The sequence below is a fragment of the Ambystoma mexicanum genome, chromosome 6p (genome assembly GCF_040938575.1).
Source record: "Ambystoma mexicanum isolate Mex_15411 chromosome 6p, UKY_AmexF1_1, whole genome shotgun sequence".
In the NCBI taxonomy this organism is placed as follows: Eukaryota; Metazoa; Chordata; class Amphibia; order Caudata; family Ambystomatidae; genus Ambystoma; species Ambystoma mexicanum.
Genome location: NC_090935.1, coordinates 515,061,235 through 515,085,890, shown reverse-complemented (window position 1 = coordinate 515,085,890; position 24,656 = coordinate 515,061,235).

The window sequence follows — 24,656 nt, the reverse complement described above, 5'->3', positions numbered from 1 at the left end:
GGATATAGGTGATGCAGGTGGCGAGGCACAGGTGTGCCATGAACCCTCGCACAAGGGCCTCACCCTGGGCCCTCACTGACAGCCTCATACTTACTCTGTACCACCAAAACAGGGAGACCATTCATGACTTCATGACCCACATCCAGTAGGACATTAAGAGCAAAATCGGCATCAGGACATCCTTACCACCGCTGGTGAAACTGGTATCGGTCCTGCACTTCCTGGCCAGTGGGACATTCCAGTACTCTGTGAGCCAGCTGTTATGTTATCTTATGTTGCATATTTGTATAAAGCGCACGTTCTCCAGAGGCATCTTGGTGCTCAGAGGTGCAACAGGACCAGAATAAGTGGGTTTTCAAAGAACGGTGGAATGCAAGATGGTCCTCAGTCGCTCAGAGGAAGAACAGAAGAGCATTCCACAACTTAGCCACAGAAATAAAGAAGGAGTGACCACACATCCAAGTCAGCTGAAAGTGTGGAACATGGAGCAAACAGGCATTTAGCGAGCATAGTGAACGTGCCGGTTGGTATGTTTGAAACTTCTCCTGTAAATACTCTGCACTGTGGTCATATTAAGCCCTGTGAACAATGCAGAGATATCTAAACATAACACGTGAGCAAAGTACCGTAGAGAGCAGTAAGGGGTGCCCGTAGAGATGTGAGCCGCAGGATTTTGAAGCAACTGCAATCGATGGAAAAGATACAGTGGCTGGGCAAGAAATAAGCAGTTGTAATAGTCAATGTGGTTCAGAATGACAGAAGCAACCACATGGGCGCGAAGATGAGAGAGAAGGAAGGGCAAGACCTTGCGAAGGATCCTTACTTGAAAGTAGCCGGTTTTACAAAATGAGCTGACCTGTGCTTCAGTGGACAAGGACACAGAAAACTTAAAAACAATGTTTGTTACTACAGAAACAGGAGACAGACAAAGGACCAAGCTCAGAAGGCCAACAGAAAGGATACCGAAGGGAAGATGGAGCAGAAAGGCTAGAATTAGTACCAGGGAGGGGCCAACCACCAGTTTCTCCAGCTTGTCTCTATTTAGCTTTAGCCGATTGCTGAACATCCAACATCCCACTGCCCACATGCACCCCAAGGCTGAGGCGATGAGCTTGGTTGAGACAATGATTTGTGGCATCAGCATAGGAGTAGCAGCGGGAGCCGTGGGCGTGGATGAGCACAGCAAGTGGCTGAATGTAGATGTTGAATAAAGCAGCCTGGGGCTCCCCACAGGATAGAGTATTCGATTGGGAATAGAATTAAAATAGGCCCAAAGTCTGGCTCCTGTCTGAAAAAAGGATGCAAACCAAGGTAGAACATGTCCTAAGAGACCGGCCGAGGAAGAGGCGATTCAGCAGCACATAGTGGTCCACTGTATCTAAGGCAGCTGAAAGGTCTAGAATAATCAGCGTGCCAATCCCTCGCTGTTCCACCAGCTGAGTGAGGTCGTCCAACACAGAGACAAACGCACTCTCCATACCCTGGCCAGGTCAGAAGCCCAATTGAAAAGGATCTAAGTATGTAGAGCCTTCTACAAAAAAGGTGAGAAGAGGTGAGATTAAATTCTCAAGCAACTTCATAAAGAAGGGAACAAGAGATATGGGACGAATGTTAGCAAAAATAGAGGGGGCAAGAGAGGACTATTACAAAAGTGAGATAATTAGGGACTGACTGCTTCAATTCCACTGGGATGAAGCCACATGAACAAGACAGATTCACTGCTTGGGCTATCCATTGGGCAATTTCTGACATAATTTCTTCAACAATGCCCAAAGGGATAGAATCCAAGAGGGGGGCCGATTTGAGATGCTTAGTCACTCTAATAATGTCATGCAGGGAAAACACTGGGTGTCATTTCTGACTCTGCCTTGAATACCAAACTACACATTGACCATGTTTGTAGCAAAGCTCAATATCTACTCAGGATACTTCGGAAAGTAAAACCGTACGTGACAGAGGTTAACAACAAGATCCTCGTGCATGCGTTAGTCATGCCGAAGATCAATTTTTGCAATGTTTTAATGATTGGAGATAACAAAAACTGTATCAGGCGGCTCCAAGTCCTCCAGAACGATACAGTGTGCATAGTTAAGGGCATTCTGAGAAATCAGCTGATTACCTTACATAGAAAGAAGTTACATTGGCTACCGGTAGAAGCACAAATCAGTTTTAAAGACTTGATCATTGTGCATAGATGTTTGTATGGTAAGGCTCCAGACTACCTGAGATATTGTGTTACAATCCAGCATCATCTCATATCCATTAGAGCTAGCGAGTCAGTGTGCCTCTTGTTTCCAAGAAACAGAAGAACCAGGGGCATGGGCAGATCATTTACTGTCCGTGCTGCCAGGGCGTTGGTTTTTGAGGAAAGCAACTGTAAGAGCGTTTTCTTCCCTATTCGTGTAAAAGGCACATTTTGCATGGTGAGTCACAAAGTTCTATAATTCAGAAATGTGTTGAAATTCGAGCCTTCCCTCAGGAGCCTAGAGGGACCTCCATTTGCGTCCAATGGACTGAGGGTCGGCGAGCGGCCCTTCAAAACTTTAGCAGGACCAAGGAGTCAATAACAGAGGCAAATGTCTGCATTAAAAAAGAGAAGTCTATTAAATGGCCATATTACATTTCTATTGAATGTTCATTATAATATCCTCCTTGGCAACCTTATGCCAGCTACGTTTTAGGACCTCCTTGAAACCTTTGAAACCTGGGGCCAAATGAGGTGTCTGCATATAAACTAAGAAGGGGACTACCAGGTGGTCAGACCACGTAATCGGAAAAGGGGGAAACAGTGTGGCTAATGGTTTGGCCGGAAAGACCAGGTTGAGTGTATTGCCCAACGAATTAGTTGGCCCACCTACCCACTGTTCAATCCCCATATCGCACATAGTATCAAACACTTTAGTCACCACTTGTGCCCTCAGGGGGTTGTGTTTAAGAATAAAACTGCCAACAATCAGTAGGTTAGAGAATTTCATATGCAAATTGATTGCAAAAGAGATGGACAATGCGCCAGGGGACGGAAGACTGTCAGAATGTGTAGAGTTAGGGAGGCAGAGATCGCAACTCGAACCAGTTGGGCTGCCAGTTTCATGTAATTTGGGGTAAGGGCCAGCAAAGTAACTATCAGTGGGGCCTGGAAGATTATGGCAATCCCACCACCAGGGTGGGCCACCACACAGTGCATATGAACAATATCATAAACATCTGGAAGAATTTGTACATCGTGGTCCAGAGGATTCACTCAACCAGGTCTTAGTCACACAGACAAAGTCAGGGCTTAGTTCAGCCATAAGATCATAGCAGAATGCTGCGTGGGAGACCAGAGAGCATGCATTAACTAACAGACCTTTTTAAGATCCATCGGGTATGCTCTTAACTAGGGGGCGAGGTTGGTGAAAGGAGGCAAAACGCTAAATGGCAGGGCTAAAAGCAGTATGTCCTCATGGGCAGTGTTTTAAGAGCATTATTAAAAACAGAGGGGTCTGCACACAGCATGTCATGCACACAGACAGGCACAGACGTGCTTGCCTTTTGCATGCCTTTGGTGCACATTTGGTCCACCCGCTGCTCCCAGCAGTACCACAGGAGAATCTGCCGGCACATAAATGCCTAGCAGAAAGGGCAGGTGACCCGCAAGGTGTATGGAAACAACAGAGTGCGAAGAAATAGTGATGCAGCAGATGGCAAGTGAAATTAATAAAATCAAGGAGCCAAGCAGAATTAGTAAAAACACAAAAAGCCAACAAATAAAAATGCATGTATGTAAAATTGGAAGATTTGGGGAAAGGGAGCACAAATAAATGGCAAAGAGTACAGTTAAAAACAGCAAAAGGGAAACTTCAAAAGGTTCAACAGCATCTTACTTTCTCAGAGACGTGGGCGAATCTGCCGGCACATAAATGCCTAGCAGAAAGGTCAGGCTGCACGCGACGCGTATGGAAACAATAGAGCATGAAGAGATACGGCCTCAGCAGACGCTAAGTGCAATTATTAAAATGATGGAGCCAAGCAGAATTAGTAAAAACGCGAAGCCGACAAATAGCAATACACAGCAGGTAAAATTGGGAGATGTGGGGTAAAGGGAGCACAAATAAATGTCAAAGGGCACAATTAAAAGCACAAAAGGAAAACTTCAAAATGTTTAACAGCCTCTTACTTTCTAAGCTGCATGGTATGCCTGCCTTCTCCAGAGTGCTGGTACAGGTATTGGAGGATCTCCTGCATCATGTGGGCCAGCATATCCCCCTCCCCACCACACAGGCACAATTGAACACCACAAAGGCCCACTTCTATATGATTGCGGGCATGCCCAATGTGTTGGCAGCATTGGACTGCACGCACAAAGAGCCAGTGGCCCCCCATACACTTCAGAGGTGTACAGGAATCAACAGCAGTTCCATTACCTCAATGTCCAGGTGACGTGTGACGCCGACCTAATCATCATGCACTGCTGGCCCTGTTCCCTGTATCAACCCACAACTCCATAGTTCTGTGGAACAGTACCCTGCCGGCTGAAATGGCGTGCCATGGAGGAAACTGGACCTGGACGTTGGGTGCGTACATGAACATTCACACGTACATTGCAGCATGAGTGACAGGCAAAGAGGGGGCAGAATATATCACAAATGCCTGTCCAGCAAGCGCCCTGAACACGCAGGACCAACCAGCACACGTCTCAACAGACAGGCCACAACACACAGGAGTAACGTATGACTGGAGACATAGCAGTCTCTGACCAGGCCAATTCAAACCCAGAAGGACATCCACATGTAATGCACTACAGGTACCAGAATGCAACACCCTGAAACACCCTGTGCAATGCCAGTGAATCTGTAGACTAGGCCACCTAGGGTCATGAGATGTGACACATGGGACATGCATGCACAGACTGACTGTTGAGATTCCGCTGTCACAAGCAACACCACTTCTGAGCATCATTACTCACAAATGTGTCCTTACCCCTTGCAGGTGACCCAGGATACCGGCAACTTCCGTGGCTGATGACCCCCTCTGAGGAATCCTGAGATGTGGAATGAAATGGCATAAAACAGGTTGCATGTGGCCATCAAACAGACCTTCAGGCTCTTGAAGGCACGTTAGAGATGCCTACAGCAGTCTGAGGGTGCGCTCATGTACAGGTCAGAGATGGTGGGGCCGATCGTCCTGGCCTGTGCAATGTTGCATAATATCTGCATCAGACATAACATACCCCTGTCCCCAGATCTGTACATTCGACTGCCAGAGGATGATGCTGATGATGCAGCAGCAACCGAGTCCATGCATGTGCGCATGGAGGCCAGGGATAGGCACATGGCCCATCAAGAACTCATAGAGCCCTTTCAATCTGCGCTTCCCTTTCACCTTACTACATATGATGTGCATGCAAAATAAATACTAGTACCAAAAAAGGAATCTATACTCATTGCTTCTAGTGAAAACTATTGTATTGAAAAAACAAAGCGCAAGCTCCAACACCCTATGCACCAAACACTCCCATACACACACACACACACCCTCCCCACAGACTCCTTTCCTCACAAGCTCCCCTCCCTGTCCCACAACCCCTTACCCCACACATACCTTTACCCCACCCCTCAAAACCCCTTCTCACCCATGCCACCCTACCCAAACACCCCATAGGCACAAGTGAATGCAAGTGTTTGGCCAAGTGTCACTTGCACTACCCAGTGGTCGAAGTGAACGAAGTAGCACAATACAAACCCCCAAACTCATGCACCTGCTGTTTAAGGAAACGTTCAGTGCAGTGCACTGAAATGGCACTTTTCAACTGCTTCCTACTTTTAAAATGAAACCTTTCCGGAAGGGTTTCTTTTTAAGATAAAAGTACAGGAAAGGTGCAACTTAATTAAAGAAAGTATAGGAGCACCGCTCCCAACCGCTACCGCCCACTTCGACCACTGGCGCTACCTCTTCGGCAAGGGGCTCTTGGCTGGACCAGGTGTTGATAAAATCTGCTGGGAGCAGTGCCTTAGTCTGCCCTGCTGCAAGCTCCTGGGGGTGGGGGAAGGGGGTGGGTCAGACCCCTGGACCCGCAAGTGCTCCAGAATGAGATGCATGGAGAGTGTGAGGGACTCAAACATAGCCGACATCCCTTCATTGCCCATGCGGGAAACTTTGGGCCAGGATGAGAAGGGCGGCAGTGGTACAGCCATGTGCCCATGCACTCCTTTGGCTGCTGGCCTGGATGCAAACCTGCAGCAGCCTGAACTCAGCGAGCTGCTGCTGGCTGAGTGCGGTAATTTCCCCATGCCTGTCCTCCATTTCACAGAGTCATGCAGCCATGGCCCAGATGCTCTGCATGGATAGAGGAGGGCAGCTTTGCAGTGTTGTCAGGCTGAAACTCAGGGTTGGGTACAGGGTATCGTTGCCCTGCTCCTCCTCCTCCATGATGTACCTGCCACGATGGCCTGGTGGCTGATGTGCACACAGTGGTGTGGAGGGCACAGGCAGGATGGTAGGGCCACTGACTACAGGTGTGATGCTGGCAGCAGTGGTGGTGCTAGCACAGAAGGTGGTGGTGGTGCTGGTGCAGCGGGTGGTGGTGCTGGTGCTGGCACAGCAGGAGGTGGTGGTGCAGCCTTTGCAGGTCTGCCTGGGCAATAATGTCCAGATCAGGATGGCAATAGAGCAAAAGAACTCTACGAAAGAATTAAAGGCAAAATGGAGAGTTTGTAAGAGAGATGGATGCTGAAAGCAAAACAATTTGATGTAATGTATTTGAACTTCACTCTATCATGAAAAACAAACCCTACCACGAAACCATATACAGATCGATCTGTGAGTGGAATTTCAACATTTTGAAACTCCTTGCTTGGTTGGAAGGCTATACATTTATGGCAAGGACTGACTACAGCAGAGGCTTCAGTTGTCCCAGAGGTAAATGGTAAAGTATACATACTGATCTAATGTTTCTAAGCCAGATATGGGCACATAACCTTTATGGTATCAGAATGTTCCTTACATAGGCTACAATTATGCTAATTTGAAATGTTAATGCCCACTTTTCATGGGCTTAATTGGTAAACTGGTGCTGTATCTTGGTTAACATAGCAGAGCTTCAGTTCTGAGAAAGCATTTCAGGTGACTTGAGAGGTCTAGCATTCGGCCTCAGAGGCCTGTTGTATCACTGCCGCACATTCTCACATTACAAAAGTTCTCATGCCGTGCATCCGAATGCACTGCAGTAGCAGAGCAGAAGCTCTGGTTAGTTCCGGGCCTGAGTAAAAATGAAGGACTAGAGCTCTCTTTAGGCTCTACAGCAATATTACAGCACTTCCAAATTCAGGGATTTGTACTCAGTGTGCTACTTTGCTTTCCTTGTAATACTTGCTTCTGCTGCCTAGTATTGGGTCCATGAAATTGCTCACATGAAGGTGCTTGTATGATGTCCTGATTTCTTGTCCTGCCTGGTTTTGAGTGTTTTTCTTCCTTTCTGGCTCCTGTTGGTACAATGTTATGCCACTACTACTCTCACATTTGCATTACAAGAATATTTACAATAATTTATTATGGGAAATATATACTGAAGTTTCGTGGGCATATGACTATTGGCCCTGTTAATTGATGGTTGTACTGAACCTGTGGAGAAACCATATACTGGAGACAAATTACCACCTTTGATAGATTTGTTGTTTAAGATGCTTCTCTTTTCTATTTATAATAATTCTGTTACTTACAAATGCCAGAGTAAAGCCTTTTGCTCCATGTACTGTTCGTAATAAATTGGACAAACTAGCGTTGGACACGTGCTATTCCTCTGAGCCTGCATGTTTGTCTCCCACTTCGAGCACCCGGGGTATTTTAAGTGTCCCTGACACTTATTAGGACTTGGCAACTCCTTTTATCTGTTTTCCTCCTTCAGAAGATAGCCATATAGCCGGGAGCTCCACTCAGCACTCACCGGCTGTTATGCGTAGTTTTGCCTTCGCCCTTCCGGCAGCGCCTGCTGCCCGCCTCCCCCTCTGTGGGAGCTCCGGTGTGCTTTCACCATTCAGCAGTACTACCAGAGTCTCATTCGACGTACTGCCATCTCGGCTTCTCTTCCTCCCACATGGCTTCCAATTTCCTTCTCCTGCTTCCTCCTGTTCTAGCAGCTCCTCCTTTTATACATCTGTGTTGGGCTAACTGGCTGCAGGTGCGAGTTAGGGGTTTGCATTAACTGACTTGCCTGACCACAATTAAGCAAATCAGTGGGATGTGCCTGACCTCCAAACATCTGCTTCATCCCAGTACTTGAATGAGTAAAGGAGGTAATACTCATAGCTCCTAGTTATTTCTTCCTTGTCTCACAACTGTTATGCACCTTAAAAGGGAGATGAAGTGGAGCACTCTTATAATGACACATAAAGGTCAGGGAAAGGTTAGGTTGGTTATCATGAGAATAAGGGGGATACCATGATTGGTTACAAAGTCTGGTTTGATAATGTCTTCTACCCTTCTCAGAAAGCAGGGAACAAGGTGAACAATATCATATGAAGACTTTTGGGATAGGGGTTACTTTTTGAAAGGAGATTGTGTAATACCATGTCTCACCCATGTGCATCCCACCCCCGATCCCCAATGACCCTCTATACAGGGGATCCTCCCTCGCTTGTCCACACCCAAGGGCGGGATCCAAAAGTGATGGCCTTTACCTCACCAGCTGTATAGAGGATCCAAAGGGATTAGAAGTGAGAAGACCCTCAGATTTCCCACAATATTCTGAAAGTATTTGGTGATTGAAAAATATCGATACTCGTTCCCAGACAAAAGCAAAAGAAAATGTGCTCTAGCACCATGTAGCATCTCATTTGCTAGATGGAATTACCAAATACGATCTTGGAACCAAATAAAGAGAAATACTCAAAGAATATGGAGAAGTACTACTTTATTAATAACATGAAAATAAAGTAAGGCAATCTGGTGAACAACAAGCAGTAGTCCACACAATAACACCCAAATGTGATTATAGAAAGTTTGTATACCTCAATCTGCATCATCTATGACGTCATCCTGTGTGGCAAACTGTAAAATGTATTAAAGGGATGGATTGGTTAAGGGAACACATATACCTATATATCGTGCAAGTACCAACAATATTGCTGGATGCCCTTATCTGATGGGCATGCCCGAACTACCTCTAAATATGTATAATACTGATTATGTCAGCGGGTTTGTCTTTGCAACATGTTATAGCATGTTGCTACCTAGACCCTCTAATTGGTTGGAATCCTTTCCCAACCTTGGACTTTCAGCTCGTTAACAGTACGTAAGCAAAATGAAACTCAGGTGCCGAGAGTAACTTCTGATTATCCCCAACTTCACAATTAGTCCATCATCTCTCATGTTCTGGGACATTCAAGAGAGTATAGGTACACATTATCTTCATCTGGAGCTTTATGAATAGCCCTTGTTTTTGACTCCTGAATCACGTGTGAGGAGACCATGAATTTATCCATCTCGACCTTCTATTTACTGCTAGTTGATGCAATTGTACTGGGTGTCATTTCTCCTCTATGCCTCTATTGATTTGTTCTCTCCACATTACATGGGATTTCCACATCTTTAATTGACCAATACTTGGCTCTTGCAGATGTTTTCTTCTTTGCTTAATCTAAGAGATATATGTCTTGCGTACATGGCTTATCCTTTTGACGCCCCTTGTGCCTTGCAATTATTCCTTAAAGAAGCATCCTTGATCCCAGGCCAATAGACTCCTCTTTATTCCTCACACAAAGCTGTTCTTCCAACGTCTCCTGACCCTGCAGCCGTGGTCTATCTCTGAGGTAGATTGATTGGTTTCAATACGAGTCTGACGTCCATCTTTTCATCATGGCCGCTCTAGCCACATTGGGGGTAATTCATAGAATTCAGTGCACAAGTGGCGCACGCGGCTGGTGCACAGTGTGCGCGTGCGAATCCCTGCGCCAGCCACGTGCACCAAAATACATTTCCGCGCACAGCGTATTCATGGATTCCAGCCACCAAAACCAGCCGTGGCGCACAGTGGCGCAGCGACCCTGCAGCAGCGCCAGTTACGCCCCCAAGAACGCCCCTTGCGCAGGGAAAAGCCATCAAAATCCCCAATCCAGTGCAAAGGGCTGCGCTAACCCTGTATCAGCATGGCAAGCGGGGTACGTGTATCACTGGGGTGCGCGGGAAGTTCCTCATGTTATTTCAGCTGCGTACGTGTATTTCAGGGGTGCGCGGGAAGTTCCACACGCAATTCCATCAGGGTCGTGTACATCAGGGGTGCGCGGGAAGTTTCACACATGAATTGTGCAGGGTACGTGTATTTCAGGGGTGCTCGGGAAGTTTCACACGTGATTTCAGCTGGGTACGTGTATATCAGGGGTGCGCTGGAAGTTCCACACGCGAATGTCCTGGGTACGTGTATTTCGGGGTGCGCGGGAAGTTACATATGTGAATTCAGCAGGGTACGTGTATTTCAGGGGTGCGCGGAAAGTTCTACACGCGATTCCATCAGGGTACGTGTATATCAGGGGTGCGCTGGAAGTTCCACACGCGAATGTCCTGGGTACGTGTATCTTGGGGTGCGCGGGAAGTTACACACGTGAATTCAGCAGGGTACGTGTATTTTAGGGGTGCGCGGAAAGTTCTACATGCGATTCCATCAGGGTACGTGTATATCAGGGGTGCGCTGGAAGTTCCACACGCGAATGTCCTGGGTACGTGTATTTTGGGGTGCGCGGAAAGTTACACATGTGAATTCAGCTGGGTACGTGTATTTCAGGGGTGCGCGGAAAGTTCTACATGCGATTCCATCAGGGTACGTGTATATCAGGGGTGTGCTGGAAGTTATACACGCGAATGTCCTGGGTACGTGTATTTCGGGGTGCGCGGAAAGTTACACACGTGAATTCAGCAGGGTACATGTATTTCAGGGGTGCTCGGGAAGTTTCACACGCGATTGGCCCTGTGCGAGCGTGGTACGTGTATTACTGGGGTGCGCAGGAAGTTTCACACGTGATATCAGCAGGGTACGTGTATTTCAGGGGTTCCGTGGAGTACTACACGTGGATTGGCCGTGTGGGTCCTCCCAGGTGTTCGTTCCACAACCTCCACGGCCCCTGCAGGCAGCCCACACCACGGGGGACTACCCTGCACCCCCACTCATGTCCCCCAGCACCCCCACCCCCCAGCACTGTGGGGCACCCTCCACCAGGCCTCCAACTTATGTCCCCCTGCACCCCCACCCCCCTGCACTGTGGGGCACCCTCCACCAGGCCCCCAACCCATGTCCCCCTGCACCCCCACCCCCCAGCACTGTGGGGCACCTGCCAGCCGGCCCCCAACTCATGTCCCCCTGCACCCCCACCCCCAGCACTGTGGGGCACCTGCCAGCAGGCCCCCACTCATGTCCAACTCATGTCCCCCTGCACCCCCACCCCCCAGCACTGTGGGGCAGCCTCCACCAGGCACCCAACTCATGTCCCCCTGCACCCCCACTCCCCAGCACTGTGGGGCACCTGCCAGCAGACCCCCAACTCATGTCCCCCTGCACCCCCACCCCCCAGCACTGTGGGGCACCTGCCAGCAGGCCCCCACTCATGTCCAACTCATGTCCCCCTGCACCCCCACCCCCCAGCACTGTGGGGCACCTTCCACCAGGCCCCCAACTCATGTCCCCCTGCACCCCCATCCCCCAGCTCTGTGGGGCACCTGCCAGCAGGCCCCCACTCATGTCCAACTCATGTCCCCCTGCACCCCCACCCCCAGCACTGTGGGGCACCCTCCACCAGGTCCCCAACTCATGTCCCCCTGCACCACCACCCCCCAGCACTGTGGGGCACCTGCCAGCAGGCCCCCAACTCATGTCCCCCTGCACCCCCACCCCCCAGCACTGTGGGGCACCTGCCAGCAGGCCCCACTCATGTCCAACTCATGTCCCCCTGCACCCCCACCCCCCAGCACTGTGGGGCACCTGCCAGCAGGCCCCCACTCATGTCCAACTCATGTCCCCCTGCACCCCCACCCCCCATCACTGTGGGGCACCCTCCACCAGGCCCCCAACTCATTTCCCACTGCACCCCCACCCCCCAGCACTGTGGGGCACCTGCCAGCAGTCCCCCACTCATGTCCAACTCATGTCCCCCTGCACCCCCACCCCCCAGCACTGTGGGGCACCTGCCAGCAGGCCCCCACTCATGTCCAACTCATGTCCCCCTGCACCCCCACCCCCCAGCACTGTGGGGCACCCTCCACCAGGCCCCCAACTCATGTCCCCCTGCAACCCCACCCCCCAGCACTGTGGGGCACCCTCCACCAGGCCCCCAACTCATGTCCCACTGCACCCCCACCCCCCAGCACTGTGGGGCACCTGCCAGCAGTTCCCCACTCATGTCCAACTCATGTCCCCCTGCTCCCCCACCCCCCAGCACTGTGGGGCACCTGCCAGCAGGCCCCCACTCATGTCCAACTCATGTCCCCCTGAACCCCCACCCCCCAGCACTGTGGGGCACCTGCCAGCAGGCCCCCACTCATGTCCAACTCATGTCCCCCTGCACCCCCACCCCCCAGCACTGTGGGGCACCCTCCACCAGGCCCCCAACTCATGTCCCACTGCACCCCCTCCCCTCAGCACTGTGGGGCACCTGCCAGCAGTCCCCCACTCATGTCCAACTCATGTCCCCCTGCACCCCCACCCCCAGCACTGTGGGGCACCTGCCAGCAGGCCCCCACTCATGTCCAACTCATGTCCCCCTGCACCCCCACCCCCCAGCACTGTGGGGCACCCTCCGCCAGGCCCCCAACTCATGTCCCCCTGCAACCCCACCCCCCAGCACTGTGGGGCACCTGCCAGCAGGCCCCCACTCATGTCCAACTCATTTCCCCCGGCGCCCCCACCCCCCAGCACTGTGTGGCACCCTCCACCAGGCCCCCAACTCATGTCCCCCTGCACCCCCACCCCCCAGCACTGTGGGGCACCTGCCATCAGGCCCCAACTCATGTCCAACTCATGTCCCCCTGCACCCCCACCCCCCAGCACTGTGGGGCACCTGCCAGCAGGCCCCCACTCATGTCCAACTCATGTCCCCCTGCACCCCCACCCCCCTGCACTACGGGGCACCCTCCACCAGGCCCCCAACTCATGTCCCCCTGCACCCCCACCCCCCTGCACTGTGGGGCTCCCTCCACCAGGCCCACAACTCATGTCCCCCTGCACCCCAACCCCCCAGCACTGTGGGGCACCTGCCAGCAGGCCCCCAACTCATGTCCCCTGCACCCCCACCCCCCAGCACTGTGGGGCACCTGCCAGCAGGCCCCCACTCATGTCCAACTCATGTCCCGCTGCACCCCCACCCCCCAGCACTGTGGGGCACCCTCCACCAGGCCCCCAACTCATGTCCCCCTGCACCTCCACCCCCCAGCATGTGGGGCACCTGCCAGCAGGCCCCCACACATGTCCCCCAGCCAACATGTCATCACAATCTAGATCCCTGGCCCTTATGTTCAGCCTCCAAATGCCAAACACCCACCTGAGTATTGCATCCACCCACTTAGAAATGGCAATAACATGATAGAACCCCAATTGCAAGTTTGGAAATGAACACATGTCCCTCACATACACCCAATGGGTGTCAGTGAATCTCAAAACCCATATCATGATATGCATGAAACCAATGAGATGATACTACACATTGAAGTTTGAACGAAAAATATGTATTAAAGGAAACATAAATTGAATCAAAAATTAACAAACAAAAATGGGAATTCAAAAATAATAAAAACCAGCATGTCCGTGAAATAATGCAAAACCACAAATCATAATCCAAAGGAAAGGACAAAAGAAAATCCAATGGAAAATTAAAATTGAAAACCATTGCTCCATGGGTAAATTGTAAAGAAAAATGAAAATCCAACAGTCAACTATATACAGATAAACAATCCAGGGTCCATGATCCCAACAGAAGAAATGAAACCTATCTAATAACACTACCTAATAAAAAAAAACTATATACAAAAATGTGGCCCATTGTCCAAAAGGTCCAAAAAAAATGCAAAACCAGAGGAAACCTAACACTAACTACAGAACTATTTACAAGGGCAGCGGGCTAGTCCGACGGCTCACTTTTGGATGTCCCGGGCCAGGGCATCATCGAACTCCTGCTCAATGTCCCGGAGGCGGTCCTCCTCCATGGCCCCGAGGGTCCGCAGGGCCGTCCACGTGTCCACCTCCAACCCCCTGCGGATTGCCTCGAGGCACTCGGCCCGCCTCAGGGCCCTCCGCATGGAGTTCTCCGCCCTGACCATCGTGAGCCATGCCTCTTCCGCCCGCTGCCGCTCCGCATCTATGGCGTGGCCCAACCACTGCCACACGGAAGACACTTCCCGTCCTGGGTCCTCCTGCCCTCCAATGTCGAAGGCCCCGAGCCATCATGGCTCCCACCACGTTGCTGCTGCGCCTCTGCACATGCACTGCCTCCTGCTGCCTGCACATCCTCCGCTGGCTGGGGTGCAGTTGTTGATGTGGCCACCCCTGCTGGACGTCCGACTCCTGACTGTGGCAGGGATGCCTCCTCCACCAGCCTGGCTGCACCGTCAAAGGCAGCTCCACAGGGCACCCAGGTGACTGATGGGTGGGAAGATGGCACTGAGGATGACTGGCGCATAGGGGGTTCAGTTGAGGAGGGGGTCGTAGCAAGCCCCATCAAACGGAGGAATCCAGCCTGGGTGACCTGTCCCAGTAGGCCGACGCGGTCAACGAGCCATTCGAGATGACGTGCAGTCTCCTCATGAAAAGACTGCAGGTCACCTTGCATGGACCGTTGACGCAACGCCACACCAGTTAGGACAGGCTCAACCCGGACCCGGATAGCCACGTCCGCAGGCAGAGGAAGGCCAGTTGTCATGAGCTCATCCCCTGCCTGAAAACGGGTCTGGACGTAGGCATCCCTGCTGGTGCAAGATGATGCAGTGACAGGATCAGGGACAGGATTGCACACAGGCACCTCTGCGGCGACCTGTGCTGCCTCCTGTCCCAGGTCCTGCACTGCACCACTGGCACCAGTGGAATCCCCACCTCCAGACCCCGTCTCTGTTGCTTGCACGGCCTCCTCCTCCACCAAACCCCCGCCAACCTGGATGACTCTGTGCCATCTTCCCCCGTTGGGCCCTGTGGGGTCCCAGCTGCCCCTTCTGCTGCCGAGGAGTCCAACTCCAACCTCCGCCTCTTGGACCTCCCCCCGGCAGCTGCGGCCTGGGACGCGGCACCAGACTCCTCACTCCCCGACGAGATCACAACCTGGGAGGGGAGCCTAGCCTTGCGTCTCCGGCTGGCGGTGGGATCCCCGCCGCTGTGCTCCACAGCACCTTCTCCGCCCTCTTCATCAGTTGACGCTGCAGACAGGGAGAAATAAAACACAGGCATCAGGGCACTGTACAATGGATACATACACACATGACAGTTGTACATGAGTGGCATTGGCAAACCTCAGACATGCCATCACAATCCCCAACACACATGTCATTTCAACTTGCACACATGAGCCATACCACAGCCATATCGCAACTGCCAGCACCATCCATACACATCCAACAGCATGAGCAGGCAAAGGTGAGCCAGACATCACATGCAACACAGGGAGTGCACTACACATGTACACACACCACCACTCTTGCATGCATGTGTATACCTCTGCCAACTGTCGCAGTGTTCAGATGGGCATCCATGTCACATCTGCCAATCAGGCTTCCACATCCCGCTGTCACATGCATCCATGTTGCATCACTGTTGCACCCTTGTCAAATGCACACACATGCACATATACACAGTGCTGATACATGCAGCTGAAAACAACATACATGCGTGACATCACGAACATGCCTACTTACATACACATTCACCCAAACATGTGTGCCCACACAACTGCATTTGGCATGCAAGCCTACACACACAAGCACCATCCATGGCTCACACATGACAGCCCTCGCATGTGTTAGGCTCACGGCCCTGTACACCCCCACCCATACTCGGCCCCATACAAACAGATTTGCAACCTGCACACTACTGAAACATCACCACACGCACAGCTTACAATCAGGATGCAGGTACACTTACCGCTCGACTCCAGAGGGGTCTGCCTCTCAAGGACCTGGACGTGGAGCGCTGGGGATATGCGTTCCAGGACCCTCATCTGATCTTCCGACAAGTGGCCCCGGCGCCCCTTAGCATCCGCTGCCTTCAAGAGGCGCCGGGCCTTGTTGAGGGTCCTGGACCTGAAGTCCTCCCAGCGCTTCTTGACATGTTGGAAGTCGCGGACTGCCACCCCCTCAGCGTTGATGGCAGTCACGATGTCCATCCAGATCCGAGTCCGTCCTTCCTTGTCAGCGTGCACACTTCCGAAGAGGGCATCATACTGCCCCAGGACTTGCTCCACCAGGACCCCAACTTCCCTGGCACTGAAGCTGGTGCCCCTCTGCCTCTCTGGCCGGGGGTTGTCAGTGGTGCCAGATGTTGCAGTGCCCGACATGACAACCCCAGAGGCAGGAGTGGGTGGGCAACTGGGTCCTGGGGCTGGGCTGTGGAGCGATGGAATCCCAGTCGGGAGTCTTCGGTTCCAGCAGGGGTGGTCACAGCAACAGCACCCCTGGCTGATGTACAGGCAGCAAATGGCAGGGCACGTGGGCAGCAGGCAGTCTGGCAGCAGCAGATGGCAGGTGGGAGCGTGCTCGGGGCAGTAATTCGGCCTTCTGGGCAGGAGCGTGGTCTTCTGTGTGCTTACGCGTGGCCAGCTTGATACGGAGTGATTTGGCACGTGAAAATTCTGCACGTCAGCGTGTAATTCGAGGAAAGGCCCTTAGCGCATAAGCGCGTCTGCACGCATACGCAATTTCATTGGACAGAAGGCCCTTCAAGCGCAAGCGCCTCTGTGACGTGACGCGCGCAGGCATGCATGGGTGTTTCAGCGTGCGTGAAAAACTGCATGTCCTCGTGTAATCCGAGGAAAAGGCCCATGCGCGTAAGTGATGTGACGCGTGCGGGCGTTTCCCTCAGCACGGGTTAAATGTGAGTGGGGCCAGCAGTTTGCTGTACGTGCCTTTCGTGGAGACCGACGTGTGTTGCTGCTTCCTGTTGTTTCGCGCGTCATCACAACTTCACAGCTATCAAGGACGTATCTCTTCTTTTGGTGGGGGTATTGGCTACGCATTTTTTTCTGCATCGTGCTAGTCAGACGGTGAGTCGCACACGCTCTTTTTCCCACTGCGGGTGCCCCTGTGTATCGCACCCATTTTCGATGTCATAGTAGCCTGCGTGTCCCACACGTACGCGTTATTCGTGTTACTGGGTGCCACCGCGTACTGCGCGAGGTTGAATCCACGCACGTAGGCTGCAGGGTTGCGTGCACAGTTTTACTGCAGTTTTGGGGTACCTGAGCGTTCCGTGACCCGTCACTACATCACCAGGGTCACATACAGCCTTGCAGGTGCAGGGGGGCTGTTAACATCTTGCTTCCCACCCCCTTCACCCCAATTGCCCAGGTCAATTGTGGTGTACACCTCCCATTGGCACTACTCCATCTATGCCGGCACTACTACATCTGTGCCATGGATGGGAGGACACCAAAGGTGTGGAGCGCCTCAGCTGGGCGTCCTCCTCGTGGCGGGCGTCGTCGGGGACGTGGCCATGGTGACCAGGGAGTAGGGGGACTCCAGGGTGTTCAGGGCGGCCAGAGAGGGGGAAGAGGCAGGGGTGCGTCACTTGAGCACAATGTTGTGCCATGTGTCGGTGCAGTCATGCCACCACCCCCTGTGGTTCCGGGGGATGCAGCTTCTGCATCTGGCACTGGCGCCCGTGTGACCCGGCAGTCCGTTCCATCGAATGCCACGGGCCCAAGGGTAGTGGTAGCTGCAGGTGCAGCTGTGGACACCGCCACCCAGGCTCAGGGTCTGCCAGTGCAGGCTCCGTTGGCACTTGAGGAGCCCTTGGTAGATTTCCAACAGGCCAGGAGGGAAACCATAGGGGCAGGCCGGGGTGCGCAGACCAAGACACGTGTCCCTGGGGCAGTTATGTCATCTGCTGCCCCGAACAGCCGGGTGTTGGCAAGTGCAGGGGCAGATGCACCCAACAACACCCCGGTTGTGAGTCCTCCAACCAGGAACGTTGCGGTCAATGTCCCTGCCACAGCTGATGTTGCTGCGCAGGGTCCATTAGAGGGCACCCAGCTGTCACTGACACAAGTCAGGCCTTTGGTCGTCCCTCCACCTGCCACTCCCTTGGCTCAATCCACCGAACTCACTGGCCATACTGGTCAGGGCGGCATTAGCCAGCCAGGGTCTGCGCCACAGTCCAAGAGGAGGAAGGTTGCACCTGCAGCACAGGCTGGGACCCCACACACAGCCACGACCTCCTGCACGTCGAGGAAGAAGCCTTTCTGCAAGCAGGAACTGGACTTCCTCGTGGGCTACGTGCGGGGCCACAGCGTGACATGCTAGTGGGTGCCAATAGTCAGACTACGACTGCCCAACGTGACACCCACTGGAAGCATGTTGCGGAACATGTCAGTTCATTCGGCCATGAGGTGCGCACGGCGCAAGAGTGCAAAAAGCGTTGGAATGACATCAAACGCAGCACTAAGGCTAAGCGTGCCTCTAATTACAACTTGACTCTGGTGACTGGCGGTGGGCCTGCACCAGAGGAGGAAGAGCTCACTCCGCATGAGGCACTCGTTGCGGAGTTCATACCACCTTAATTGGTCGAAGGAGTGGGAGAGATGCTGGACTTTGATGCCCAGTCCAGTGAGTGTTGATGCGTGTTTGTTGAGGACGTGTGTGTTTCACTTGTGGGATGTGTTGTGCATGATTGGCACTACATGTGACGTGTACATGGTTCTGATGTGTAAGTAATGCAATGCTTCCGTGATGCATGTCTCCTCTGCCTGCATGCTGGGACTCCATGTAGGCATGCTCCCTTGCCCCTCCTCCACCACTCTGCACCCCAGTTCCACCTTTGCACTGGTCTGCTTCAATCTTGCCAATGTGTACTTTCCTGTTCATGCGTCCTGTGTAGATGCTAACTTCCAGCGTAGAATCTGCCAGACATATGCCGTGTGGTACAGCCTTAGTACTTGATGCAGGGTATCTTACTTGTACTGTGCATAGGTCAGATGTCCTGCAGGGACATGAGTGCCCATTCATGCTCCATGTGCATTGCACACATGCCCCTATGTGTCCTTGACTGGATGATCCCTGTAATACAAGTCCTGGGTGACATACATTACATAGCATCTCATCAGCCTTCCCATGTCAACTGTGGCTCAGTACTGCGTTGCACACATGTTTAGGGTCTGACAATCTGTGTGGCTCACAGGCCTCAGCCTGTTCAGTGGCCAATGACTCTGTTCAACTGTTGTTGTGTCTTCTTCACACGTGGGCAGCCTCCAGAGTTTTCATCATGTGTCCTGCTTACTGTCCCATCATCATTTGCAGTGTTGTCACTTGAATCACATTAAGCTGTTGATGCCAGTCAACACTGCCTGTCAATACACAGGTGTATGGTCAGCCTTTTGATACCATGCTAGGCATCCATGCTTTGGTACTGGGGTGGAGGGGTGCTTGGCTTCTAGATATGGTACACATTGAATGCACAATGCATGTGATGCCTGAATTTGACCTTGCACTGCCTTCACATTTCCTGGCACACACCATGGAGTCCTTGTACATGTAGGTAGTGAGTGGCGTACACATTTTCTGCACTGCATAGACCCACTTCCATGAAAACTGCCACCTTTCAACAGGTCTGATCACAGAAGCAATTCAAAGTTGACCCAGCATGCATGCCAGGTTATATGTTGTGTGTCACATGTCTGCCTGATGCATTTGTTGTCGGTGTGTGTGTGTGTTGTGTGCTTCTGACATGTGTAGTGACCTTTTTTCTCTCTATATTTCAGGTGATGATGCAATGGAGGCAGAGGATGGTGTTGTCATGCCAGACACACGGTTGTTACCACTACATCAACCCGGCAGAAGTGGGGGTCGTGGGGTGGTAGGCCACGAAAACCCCCAAGTGCTACAGTCCATCTTGTCTCTGGCTGCCTATGAGTCCAGCCTTGATGACGACTCTGACGTCCATGTTGAGTTGGATGAGCATCAAGTCCATGTGTCAGGGGTGAGTGACACTCCTCTGTCTGCGACACCTGCACTGAGGGATCAGACAGTCTTGGTTCCTCCGCCCGTGGTTGATCGGGATGCAGGGTCACCCTCCACACCAGTCACTGATGTGCCTGGGACATCACGTCGACGGGGGCATGTAGTCGTGCAGCCGCGGGTGGTGCCAACACAGCGAGGACCCCCAGTCCTTGGGTCCAGCAGGGGTCAAGCCCGGCAACGCGGTCGCCACGCGCAACCGCAGTATACTGAGTGGGAGCAAGACATGACTGCCAATTCAGAACGGCAGGGGGCAGCAATGGAGAACATCGCTGAGAGCATGGAGCGTGTGGCCCGATCTGTGCTCCCCCCTGCTAGGCAGGTGCTTCTCCAGCAGCAGGCGGCACGGTCCACGGCCCGCTCAGGCTGGGCATGGCGGCCTCAGACAGGGCACGCCAGGCTGAAATGTCTTCTCTGCGTCAAGCAATTGCTGCTCACGCAGAGGCGCACATGGATGCCCTGAGGGAGGAGTATGCTTCCCTCAAATCCACTCTGAGTGTCCTTATGATGTCCCAGAGGCAGCGGGCAGAGGAAAGGTTTGCACAGCTTGAGCGTACCATCTCGGCTGAGCTACAGGCTTGTCAGGAGGTGCAGCGGTTGTCCAGCCAGGCCTTGCAGGAGGAACTCCATGTTACACGTGCTACCTTGCAAGAGGAAGCATGTGTATCACGTGAGGTTCTGCATGCAGACCTACGTCACATCGCCACACAGAACCAGGCTCACCCGTCCGGAAGACTTTCTGCCGACGAGGGGCAAGCTGCGGCTAGGCGTGGCCAGGCTACTGTGCCACGTCCTCCTTTCCAGGATGAGCCAGACTCGGACGACCATCTATCTCCCACATAGGTCGGGCTGTGCAGGCGTTGAGCCCGTGGAGGTTTTTTTTTTGGCTCAGCATCATCGCATGTGGGTGTTGAGCAGCACCCTGTACCTGCCCCCTCCTGGGAGCCTCCCCTCCCCCCCAGGTCGTATGTGGCCATTTTTGATTTTTCTTTTAGTTTAGTTAGTTAAGTTTCTGTTTGATAGTTAGTTTAATTAGGTAATGTAGGCTTTCCATAGTTAGTGTAATTAGTTAATATAGCTTAAAATTGCTTGTCTATTGTGCTTTCATGTGACGGTGCGGTGCTTTGTGGCTTTTGAAGGCATCCACTGTCTGTTCCAGCTGGGCCCTTCAGGCTTGTCTTGTGTATGTTTTTGCTGCTTGGGGTCCTTGACTCACATATGCCACTCCTATCCTCCCTTATCCATGGGCTCGCAAGGATGGTTCGGTGTGACAACCTATTACACAAGGGCTTTGGACTGTCATATCTGTGGCATGTCTGGTGCTGTGTGTCTTGTGTTGACACCCCGAGTGGGGATGATTGCGGTGTTATGGTCCACTGTTCAGCTTTTGCTAGATGGGGTGTTTCATGATTAATGTGTACATTCATTGCTATGCATTGGCATTGTGTAGTATGTTTCTTATCTTTACTGTACACGTGCTTGTTGCAATTCGTGCCGTAGATAGTGTGTTCCACACTTTGGATGTGAAATACGGATTGATGGTGTGATTTCTGATGTAAGTCTCTGACATGGTCAAGTAATGAGATGTCTGAAGAGACACACACAGATGACTTTAAAGCATTAATCATGTGTTTCATGCCCTTTCTGCAGGGGGATGAGCCTCCAGAGCACCTTTGCCAGCAGACATGGCCCATTGGACGTCTGAATTCTGGACACGTTTGTTGGTGCCCACATGCACATGTGTGCACAAGCAGAGGCACAGGGATTGCAGACCTACATCCTAGAACTGCTGACGTGTTCCAAGGAACTCCAGGCAAGGTGAGCTGCACAGGGGAGCCACAACACAGCAAAGCTTGCACCAGGCGAGTTGCACATGCAGGCTTAGTCACAGCACTGAGGGTGAGCTTGGACGAATATTGGTGTTGAAGCACACAATGCAGCTCAGATGTGTTGGTGGACTGATGGCTGTTGATTGTAAGGTTGTCTGGGACACCTGCAGGGGCAGTGGCACATACCCTCCTGTACACCAAGGTCCATTGAGGCACTTGTATCAACCATGTAGCCTTCCGGGACATGGAAAGGGGCAGCTCACAGGGACATACTCGGGTGCAGTGCATTTCATTTACATGTACATTTTGATACATGCACTGCCAACTTTGTTTCGGTCATGGTGGAACACGACTTGTTCTGAAGTCATGCCTTGCTATATGGGTCTGTCTGCTTACCCAGGGAACATTGCATGTTGTGTGAATTGTAACACATTGGTGTTCCATTTGCCACGCACCCACCGGCGGTTGACTTACTGCATTGACTGTGTATGACCCATCACAGGGGTAATGTTATATATGGGTACGAAGCATCTACACCAGATTGTCTGTTTGTAGAGTAGTTTGTTGCTATGGGGCATGTTTGGTGGTGTGTTTTTGTGTAATGGGCACGTACAGATTATTGACTGTGGCTCTCTTTGCAGCATTGCAGTGCTCCTGTAACCGGACCTGAGAGTGCGCAGGCAGGAGGCCAGCACTCAAAACCAGAGCTAAGTGTCTTGTTGTTTTTCTTTCAAACTGCTCTGCATAGGCCTGCTGGGGGGTGCACTAATGCATGGATGAATGTGTAATTCAATTTGGTATGTTTTTTTTCCCCTCATCTGCCGGAGTCCTAACCAATTTTAAACCCTGTAACCTCTACCCAGTGTTCCTGCTTCCCATACCTATCCAAGCAAAGTTCCCTAACCCTCTTTTCCCACTGGGGTTGCGGATGCCTGTGTAAGCCCCAAACTTGCAGGCGCCAAAACCCTAGAGGGGGTGGTTGGTTTGTGCCACTCCTAAGCCTGGACTACAGAAGGCCATGACAATGATGTCCAAGTTTGTTTGGATTGCATGTGTCATTCCTCCTCCCCTCTCCTGCCACTCATTCCAGTTATCCAGTGTGCCAACACCTGTCCCGACTGCATATCCCTGACCCTCCTTCCCCACCAGGGTCTCAGAGGCCTGTGTGAGTTTGAGCTTGCAGGCACCTGGGACACGGTGGGGGTGGTTGTTTCGTGACACTCCCGCGCCTGTACACAGGACCTGTGACAGTACACATCCGTTCATGGTGCATCATTCTATGTTATGTACCACACATGGTTCACATCCTGTTGTGACATTGTTTTACTGTGCTACCTTGGTTGTTACATCATTGTGGTAGTACTTGGCCTTTGTGAGGTACTGCTACGTCAAGTCATCTACTGGAGGGTGTTCTGGTTCGTTTTTCTGGCTTGGATCTTGTGATTTTGCAAATGAGGGTGGACTCTGAGGGTGCAGGCACCTTTTTACACACAAGGTGGGAGATGGTGACGAAGGAGAAAGGTGATCCTGTGGCCAGGTGAAATTGAGGGTTGAAGGCTCCATGACCCAGGTGCAGTTGTTCAGTGGGTCCTGGTCATTTGTGAGGGGGGGGGTTGTTGTTGATAGTTGCTTTGCCCTGCAGTGTGATGGGAACCCTGACATTGTAATGGTGGTATCCTATGTACATGTTGTGTTCTGCTGATCAATGCCTGTTCATGTGTTGTGTTTACCTTTCAGGTGTGAGGGGATAGTTGTGGTTTGACATGCTGGGGTGTACACATGGTGAATGTTCACATGTGATGTGTAGAGGACACAGATGGTCACTTGATTGCACATGCATATGTTGAGTGCATGTCCTGACTGACCCACACACTTGCACTATGATGCACTACATGTACAACCACCCTTGCATATCCACATGTACACTGTTTGCCTTCTGGTGCCCACTGTGTCCCTGCAGCACATGTTCTGTGACCAATTATGGATCCTGTACATGCCTAATTTGCTTTTTGATGTGGTCTGTCGCTTAGATGTGATGCTCAGGGTGTACATCACTCACAATGGCTGTTCACTGTGCTGTGCGCTGAGCAGTGTGTTGCAGGAGTACACAGCACACACAGCACACAGAAGCTGCAGTGTTGATTTTGCAATGCACAATGTGCATGTAGACAGGCATTCATTGTTATGTTACGTCTACAACTCTTGTGATGCATTTGGAAATGACTTATTTTGGGTGGGAGGTTGTTGGTCAGTCATTTCATCTGATTCCATGTCAGGCATCATTGTCTGATGCCACTGTACATTTTTGACATGGCAATGTGTTCCTTATTGTTACTGTGTTGGTGTATGGGTATTGTTTGCCATGTCATGGTTTGGGAGGGTTTGAGTGACATAACATTGATGGCCATGGCCTGTTTTGCAGGTGTGTGTGATTCACACCTTGCATGTCAGGGTCATCCGCTTCTCAAAGCAACTAGCTGGGAGTAGATCTCTGTCTGCGGCAGGGGCCTCCCTCTGGAACAGCCTTCCTGCCTCACTGGAACTTGAGGAGAACCATCTCCGGTTCCGGAAGCACCTCAAGACCTTCCTCTTTGCTTCTGCTTTCTCTCTGCCTCTCCCTTGCAAAATTCTTCACTGGAACTGCACTGGAACTGCAACTGG